Here is a 9,630-nt window from a genome sequence, read left to right on the forward strand (position 1 = left end):
AACACGCCACTGAGATATTTTTTAAAGGAATGCATGATTGAGGACAGATTGTTATAGTTCCCATTTGTATTTTCCAGTTTCATGTTTCCATAAAGGAAAACGTTAGTCGTTGAAAACATCAGTAATCTTACTTAAGATCACACTCTGGGTCAGTCGTTCTTGTCCAGAGCTCCTCTAGAGGTTCCTTGAGAAGTGTACAGTGACAGATTGGCTTCCCACCTGAGAGCGTCTGTATAGTTCCAACATCAACATCACTCAACAGAGCCAATGACATGGGACTAGTGATCAGTAACTACGGCAACCAATGCTTTTTTTAAAGCTGTCTGTTAGGAGGCAACTCACTGCTCACCGATGTAAGGAGCATGCTTCTCGCTGACCACCAATTACACATGTGCGATTCGTTTAGTTCCAAATTGAAATTCAGACAAATATGTGCAAAATCAGACAGACATTCGGATTCATCCGAGTTTCTGAAAAAAAGAAATAACCAATCCGAATGTATCTGAAGTTTTCCGATAATGAAATTCGAATGCATCCAACATGTTTTCCATATGTCATGTTAAAATAAAATACAAACAGCGTGGACGCCAAAAAAACAGAAAAAAAATCTATGGGGTCCCCCCTAAAATCCCTTACCAGACTCTTGATCCGAGCAGCAGCCTGGCAGAGCAGGAAAAGGTGGGAGATAAGTGTGAGCCCCCCCCCCCCCCCTTCTGCACCATACCAGGCCACATGCCCTTAACAGGGGGAGGGTGCTTTTCCAGGGGGGAAACCTTGTCCCCTTGTCGATTAGGACAAGGGCCTCTTCGCCACAGCCCTGACCCGGTAGTTGTGGGGGTCTGCGGGCAGGGGGGGCTTATCTGTATCTGGGTGCCCCCTTTCATAAAGAGGGCCCCCAGATGCCTCCCCTCCTTGTGAAGGAGTAAGGGGTAGTTGTTGCCCTTACTCATTCACCAAATACAGTAAAAGTGTAAATTAACACACACCATGAGAAAAAAGTTTGAAAAAAAAACACAGATGTTGACAATTTAAAAAAAAAATGTCCATTGATGTAATCCAGAGGTCCAGCGATGTAGATCCTCGTCAATCACGATGGACGAAGGCTACCAACTCGCCAAAAGAAAAAATACCCAACGCCCGCCGACATGACCGATCCCGACGAACTCTCAACACAAAATGACAGCTTTGCTCCCAAATGTCAACAAAGGGGCGAAGCAAGTCATGATGTCACAGGACTTGTTTAGTCTCCCTTTGATAACAGCTTTCCACCCCTTTGTTGACAATCGGGCTAGGGCTGTCATTTTGCGGCAAGAATTCTTCTGGATGGATCGTGTCTGCTGGCGTCGGGTATTTTTTCTTTTGGAGAGTCGGCGCCTGTCGTCCATTGTGATTGACATGGATCTACATCGCTGGACGACATGATTGACCTTTGGATTTCATTGATGGACGTTTTGTTTGTTTTTTCTAAAAAAAGATTTGTCAAAAGCCTTTGTTGTGTTTTTTTTTTTTAAAGGATTCTTCTTAGGCCCCATTCACACTCACTGCGCGATTTGCAAATTGCGCGTTTGTCGCGCGATTTGCATTTTGCGCGATATCGCGCAAAGGCATGCATTGAGCAAGTGAGAATCGCGGCAAAATCTGCTCCAAAAAGGGTCCTGCTGTAGCGACACACGACCCGTGACAGCAGGACCCTTTGCCCCATTGAGATGCATTGAAGAGCGATATCGCGCGGTAAATAGCCGCGATATCGCGGGAATTACCGTGCGATAAATTGCTCAATGTGAACGGTGCTTTACAGTGTGGTGGGTTTATATATAATTTTACTGTTTATTTGGTGAATGAGTAGGGGTAACAACTACCCTTTACTTATTCAAAAGGGGGGGTCGGCATCTAGCTGCCCGTTTTATGAAGGGGGTACCCAAATGCAGATAAGCCCCCCCTGCCCTCAGACCCCCACAAGCAATGAAAAACGCAATGGATCACAGTGGTGTGAACTGGTTCCATTCACATACACATATTTTTGGGTTACCGTCTATTGGTATCTGTTGACATCCACCATAGGCATACGCACAGGGTTTGCCGTGTAATCACCCCGAGTACAAATCCGAAACTGCAACAGTGGGTGCCATGTTTTTAGTCACTGAAAGATCTCTCTGTTAACGGCTCTGCGCTACAAAACACAGCAGCATTTGCCACTTACATTCCTCACATAACAGCCACAGTCTTCTGTGCTTGGGAAGCTGGGAGGGAGCGTGGCTGCAGCTTCTCAGGCTTCCCAATCAGGCAATCCAATCAGGAAGCTGGATGGTGGTCACATGACCACCTGCCAGTCTCCCTGCTTCATTGCTGCACCCCTGCTGGAAGAGGTAAGGGACATGTAAAGAGATAGGAATCTGGGATGCCTCAGGTCTGTGTATGTATGCATTATATATATATAAAACCGTGTGTGTTTGTACTTTTGTGTGCACACCGGAATGCAATAGGCTGCGCACGCCTATGACATCCATGGAAGAACGGATGCTTACGGACACAGTGTGAATGGGGCCGGAAAGAGAAGCCGATGATGATCTCATCTCTGTCACTCTGCTCTCCCCTCCTGTTAGCATGTACCTTATTAGCACATGAACCCCTGGGGGAGAGACAGGCTGGGGGGAGGGACAAGACTTGTAAATGTTACTTTACTGCAGCAGAGAAAAAACAGGTCTCCCTCTCTGCCTGACAGGTTTGTGCTGCATGACAGAGCCATGCAAATCTCAAGACCGAATGAACAAAAAATACAAATCCCAAAACAGTAACATTTTGTCCAAATTCAGCATCAGTTCAGCTTTCATTTATTACGAGCCGTTGGAAAGATCCCCAGAAGGTTTTATTCCGCGGGGTTGTTCGTCACTGTCTTTATTCTTAGCCCTCCCAGTGACATGCTACTTGTTTTTGTTTTGAGCACTTTTTTTTGGCTTGCTCTTTGCTGCCTTGCTTATGACTTGACACGCTACGGCTTACACGTCTGTGGTTTGTTTTGCAGCTCGGTGTCTGGTGGTCGGTGAGGAATGATGCTGCAGTTGTGGAGGGAGCAGCAGCAGCAGTCGGGGAAGGATCTGAGCCTCTCTGAGCCATGATTGGAGAAAGAAAGAGACCCATTCAAGTCTTGGAGCCTGGACTGTGAGCACTGCCAGTGACTGAGTCAGTGCACAGCTCTCCATCCACACAGCACGGCGCGCTCGCTCACTCGCAGGGAGATATTACACATACATATTTAGACTGGCTGCCCCTCCAGCCAGCAAAGCATCCAATTCAGCCAGCCTGTATCCAGCCGCCTCCTCCTTCTTCCACCGCTGCTGCTTCTTCTTCACTTCCTAAAGCCCCCCATCCACGGATCTAAAAAGCTCCGCTCATTCCACGCACTCGGTAAGTCTTTACAACTTTTTAAAACTTTTTTGTCGTGTTCCCCCACCCCCCCTTGTTTCGGCCTTTCCTGACATTTTTGTTTTCCATATAAAACTCTTACGCTCCGCAGCTAATCTCTTTTTTTATTTAAGACACATGTTGCAACATTGTTTTTTTATTTTTATTACGCCCGTCAAGAAACTGTCAAGCAAGGCAACAGCCTGGAAAACTTACACAGCTTCTTTTTGTGTGACTTTGGTGTGCTTTTGGAGAGTCGGAGGCTTGAGGTACCCCCATCCTCCCCTCCAACCCCAATCGACCACCTCCAACATCAATCCCATGGCAAGACTTTTACAATCATACGGTAACACGATATTCATGGACCGATTGGTGGCGATGGCGGCCGGGAAATCGGCAGATCCCGGGTGGATGGGGGGGTGGGGGAGGGAGTTGGATTGTCAGTCTCGAGCGGTGCGTTTTGACAGATTTTTTTTGGTCGCTGGGTTTAATCAGCCGCTGAGTTGAGGAAGTTACACGTGACGTTTTTTGTGAGCGGCTCTCGGTCGTATCGCTAGAATGGGATTATATGATTTTATAGGTTCTTTTATTTTTCGCTTTTTATCGCTTTTTTTTTATTTCGGTCGTTTAATGCGCGCTTTGAGACGGGGATGAATGGTGATGTGTAAAACAGAACAGGAGCGAGAAATCGAGACCCATCGCAGAGCGACTATCTGTGATTTAGCCAGACGGGACGGTTAATAACTCCTGCGTCTCGCGTTACATTATTCGCGAGGTTTTATTGCAAGGTTTACTGAACTTTTTTTGTTTTTTTACTGGAAGAGATGATATAAGTCGGACATACCAGATAATGCTAGACATCCAAATCTATATATCTATATCTATATACAGTATATACCGTATATAGATATATAGATATATATCTATATACAGTGTATAGCTGATTGGCTACTATGAGCAACTGCTCCAGATTCTGTCTGCTCCAGTTTTGACAAATTCATATACAACTGTATACAAATGCATATAAATGTATACAAAAGTCTATACAGGTATATAAATGTATCTAATGGTATATCAATATAAATACAGGTATATAAATGTATACAAATTTAAATACTGGTATAATGTATACAAAAGTCTATAAAGGTATATCAATGTTTACAAATGTATATAAATATATACAAATGTATATGCAGGTACATAAATGTAAACAACGGTATATAAAGGTATGTAATACATATACATGTCTTTCACACGTAACATAAAACTACGTTGATATAAAACTGTATATAAATGTATATAATCCGTATAATAAAACGCTTCTTTGTGGTAGTTCAGGAAATTCTACAGAAGTGAATTCTTTAAAAAAATTATTATCGGATGTTTGCAATTCTTTTATAAGAGAGCGCACTCTCCAATCTTCCCTGTGTGCTCCTATTTTCTTTCACCTGCCATAGTCCTGGTACATCCAATCAGTTGACTCGGGCTGGAGGAATCTTAGGAGCCAGGTCGCCAATTTAAAAAAAATTAAAGCCGGCGCCCCACTTTTTCTCTAGTTTGTTGTCAGTGGAGCCGACGTCTAGAAAAGATCCGGCAAGCGCCTGGATTGGAGAGCCTGGCTCCTAAATTCCGTATTCATTTGCCCACCCCTGGGTTAGCTCACCTAGGAAGCGGCATTGGCACAGTAACCAATCAGGTGCCAGCTTACATTTCTAACCTTGCCTCGAGTCTGGCCGGCTGCTCTGGGCCTTGACAAAACCTTGAGGCCGACGCGCTGTTTTGGCATCGGCGCAGCAAGTAACGCCGGGGAGTTCACAAATGGTCGCTGATGATGGGATCACTTATGAAACAATTTAGGAAAGTTACATAAAAAAAACCTGATCCTGCTTTGCATAAAACAAAGTGATACCACATGAGACGTCTTCACCCCCATAGAGAAATGTTGCGTGTGTTGCATGCTTTGTATTGAGCACAGCTTCTCGTCTTGTTTCGTTATTCTTGCGCAGGCTCTTGAAGTATAGATCACACCAATGTAGGGTTGCCACCTGTCCAGGATTGACCCGGACAGAGAAGGTGGCAACCCTACACCAATGTAAATCTTTGGCTGTGATGTTGCTGAACTTATAGAACCCTTGGTGCCCAACCTGTGGCCCTGGGGGGCAGATGCGGCCCCTTGATTCTTACTGTGCAGCCCTTGGACCCCAGCAGTCAGGAGCAAGACTATTGGGGCTGTAATGGAAGTGAAAGACACACGATCCCAGTCTCTGACTATCCCGGGCAACCAATCTCTAATGACACCTGTAAAAGGTCCGCAGCCTCTAACCATCTCCTGTAATATGCCTGCTGTCTCTGACATATACTGGCTGCCCCTCCAGCCAGCAAAGCATCTGACATATACTGAATATGAAGGGTGGCCCCTTGGTGCTGTCAGGGGCCCCTTTACCTTGTAAGGTGATCACCACTGGTATAGACAGTGAGGTTAGAATGTGTTGTGTATTGCTAAAGTTGAACTCGGCACGAAAACTTCCATAGAAACATATTCCTCATTAGCCAATTGTGTGCTCCAAATGCCTTTGCAAACCCAGATATGACCCTGTAAAAGTAGCAGTGACATCATCACTGTGCTGTACATATTCTGTGCAGAGAGGGGAGATGTGGGAGCAAGCAGGGCCCACCCACTACAGGAGGGGGAGGAGACGAGACCAGTCACCCTTCGCAAGGAGAGAGAGCAGCAGTGACTGGTCTTTATTACAGGAGGGGGAGGAGACAAGACCAGTCATCCTTCACAAGGAGAGGGAGCAGCAGTGACCAGTCTTTATTACAGGAAACTCCTAGTATTGCACCAATCTTTAAAAATCAAAGCTAGAAGCTGATTGGTTGCCATGCTCCAGATTCTGTCTGCTCCAGTTTTTAATGAATTCTCTTCAGTCTGTTTATAAAGCTGATTATTTGACTAGCCTTCCCTCCAGCCCTACAGCTGTGCTTTAACTACAAATCCTAGCATGCCTCTGCCTCTGGGAGTCATGGTTGCCAGAATGTTGCAATGCCTCATGGGACTTGTAGTTCCACAGCAGCTGGAGGTCCAAAGTTGCCCACCGCTGCCTTATGATATGAAACAAGCCAGGAAAACACAATCGGGTTCTATGTATCTGTGTCCCGTCCATTCTGTTTCCTGATTTGTCGGGACTGGTGTCAGCATGGAGGCACGAGGCCTATACTGCCAGTTCTGAACTGCTGCAAGTGTTGCCCTAGCTGATTTATGAAGGCCGGGGCAAGGAAAGGAGGACCCTATTGGAAGTGTTGCCCCTAGCAACCAATGACAAAATGTCCTTGGTTGTCCTGGCAGATTTTGCAAAGCTCGCTTCACGTGTTTTGCACACGTATTGTCACATTTGCTGTCCTGTTTGAAGAAAAGATGAAACCTGGCTGGTTGCTATGGGCAACAGCTGCACTTTTGTTTCATAAGCCCCACCAGACGCGTCCATCTTGCTCCATGGTGTCATTGTGAAGCGGCTCAGTAAGTGACTGTCATGTACTGTACACTTCACGCCTCGGGCAATGGCCGGCTTCTCACAAGACGTGTATGAAAGGAGATAGGGCACTTAGACTCCCTGCCAGAGGAGCAGCACAGGAAGGTCACATCCCGAGCTGGTTTATTAAGAAAACATGCGGATCAGTCGCTGGGGAGAAAAGTTCAACTTTCCCTCCTCGCCGGCCCGCGCTGCGCTCTATAACAAGAAGCTCACTGTAGGGGCTGGAAAACGTAACTTGTTACAGATGCCCTGCGCCATTAATTGTACGCAGCCGGCGCTTCTCCAGTCATCAGATTAGAAGGTGCGCAAAGCGTTTTTAAGCCGCATTCACAAATGCGCGTTCTGTGAACGCACGCCAAAGCACGCATTTTCGTGTGTGCGTTTGGTGCGCGTTCACAGAAACGGAGCAAAACGCACAACACTCTTGCATTGCCATTCATTTCGAATAGGCATGTCAGCTGCTGAAAAATTTGGTTCATTTTACGTTATTACGTTATTTCGGGATTCGGATCCGAAATCCAGTTCGGTTCGGGTTTCGAATTCGGACAAAATCTGAATTTTCGTTAGTTTCGGATGAGTTTACAAATTTTTGTTGCGAATACCACAGAAAACCATATACATATATTTCTAAAACTGAGGCTCTTAGACCTGAATGGCATTCAGAAGCTCCCGAATGCAATTCCAAAATTCGGTTCCCGAATGCCATTCGGGTCTGGGAGCTTTAGTATTATATGTATATACTGTATATGGCTCCCATGTTGCCGTAACGAAAATTCATGTTCAGACCCATTCGGATGCATTAAACCGAAAAACACATCTGATTGGCCAGAAAAGTCACATGTCTGATTCAATTTTGTTTTTGAACGAAATTTAGACGGGATCCGAAATTCGGAAACGGAAATTTCGGATTCGGATGCATTGGGATTCGGAAATTTAGATGTGTCCGAATGTCTGATTTTCGGAAAACTCATCCGAATTTCGATTCGTAACGAAACGAATCGCAGATGTCTCATTTCTAATGGCACCCCAAACACGACCAGGAAGACACACATGTTTTTGCTCCACGTTTGCACTCATTAAAACACGCACAAATGCGGAAGCAAAAAACGCGGAATTTGTGTCCAAAAATCTGCTATATGAGCTTCTTTGCCACATTTGTCACGCGGGCAGGCCCCATTGAACTCAATGTGGATGTGCTGCAAATGTGCACGAATGTTTGTGAATGTTGATGCGTGAATGCGGGCTTACTGAAAGGCTCTCAGGCGTATTGTACCGGGTTTGTTTTTTTCTGTGTCATGTGACTTAAAGGGTATGTACGCCGTCTCTACCCTGAGTGAGTTGCTGCTGATAGTCTTGTCGTGGAGAGGGGGGTGTGGCGACGGATGCGATGGGACGGGTGGCTATGTTAGAGCTGTGTTGTTAGCGGCTCTCTGTCCGGTCCTGCCCAGCTCACAGATGTCATTGGTTGCCAGGAGCTTGGCGGTATGCCAGCCAGAGTGTCCCACTCAGCTCCCTGGCAACCAATTATATCAGTGAGCTGGGTGGGAAGCCAGAAAGAGCATCACAGGTTGCTAAGAGCTCTTAGCAACCTGGGACACTGTGCACTGGTTGGGACTGGACAGAGCTGCTGGTCGCAGGGCTCTAACAGCCACCCGTCCCACCGCATCTGTTGCCTCCTGAAAGTACTATCAGCAGCAACTCACCCCCCAAAACCCTCATAGTTCTTATCTTGGACTACAGAATACTTATCCTTTATGTTGTAGAGATCTTAAAGTGGTTGAGTAGTTTAGCAAAAGGCTCTGGGCACGGCTGACACCATTCAGTCCACCAAACAGCTGTCAGCCTACAACAGGGCTTAAAGCAGGCCTTCCCCCCTTCTACTTATACTCAATACATATAACCCATTATTGGGTTATACAGTATGTATTAAGTATTGCTTCCCTTATTGCTTGCCTCATCCCTTGCGATCGCTTGTTTCTCATGCTGCTTTGTACCCCCCTCCTGTAAAACCACACCGTCATCTTTAAAGCCGACTTCATCGGTAGCCAGCTTCTTTTTCTCCTGCATTATGTGTGCTGGCCCACCGTGTGTGCTGTGTGGGATCTGGCGCGGTTTGGTCATGTGTGGGGAAAAAAAGATTTCCTGAGATCTGGCGAGTTTTAAAGGAGATCCCCTTGGAAGGCTCTGGTGACTTCCCAGGGGGACACCTGTGAGGCCGGGGCTACGTCACCAGCGCCTGGAGAGACATGGGAGTGGGATTTCCTTAAAGGTAAATACGAAAAGACGTATTTTAATGAATACGGGATTTGAGGATGTTATCATATCAGCATGCAGAGCTGCATCCACCGGGGCATTTTGTTTTCGGGGGCAGGAAAGCCCGCTGTAAGAGCTGAGTGCACTTCAGGTACTTGCAGGTACCTTGTTATGCCTGCTTTTACAAAATATTAGTTATGTGTTCTCATTCACACAACATACATAAAAAGTATTTAAAGAAGAACACCAGGAAATGTACAAGCCCCACTGCAAGGGTTAAGTGGTCGTTTTGGTCTAGGGTCTCAAATAAAAAGGATCACTTTGTATGCTAGCGCATACCTGTAATGGAGGAGGGAATAAAATTACCTTTCCGGTGGCCCATATGTTGATATGCCACCTCTTCGCTTCTCACTGGCCACTGCAAGTATTCAACCACACCAAT

At 46.1% G+C, this 9,630-nt stretch overlaps 1 protein-coding gene across 1 annotated transcript in view; it reads left to right on the plus strand.

Annotated features, from left to right (window-relative positions):
• Positions 1-3,231: 3,231 nt before the first annotated feature.
• The window catches only part of ERG (ERG, ETS transcription factor), a 182,119-nt gene continuing 175,720 nt past the window's right edge, over positions 3,232-9,630 (plus strand). The window contains exon 1 of the mRNA XM_018555148.1: positions 3,232-3,405. The gene's annotated coding sequence lies outside the window, so the exon portion shown is untranslated. The remainder of the gene's footprint in view (positions 3,406-9,630) is intronic.

The sequence above is a fragment of the Nanorana parkeri genome, unplaced genomic scaffold (genome assembly GCF_000935625.1).
Source record: "Nanorana parkeri isolate BGI_ZX_2015 unplaced genomic scaffold, ASM93562v1 scaffold186, whole genome shotgun sequence".
NCBI classification, from domain to species: domain Eukaryota; kingdom Metazoa; phylum Chordata; class Amphibia; order Anura; family Dicroglossidae; genus Nanorana; species Nanorana parkeri.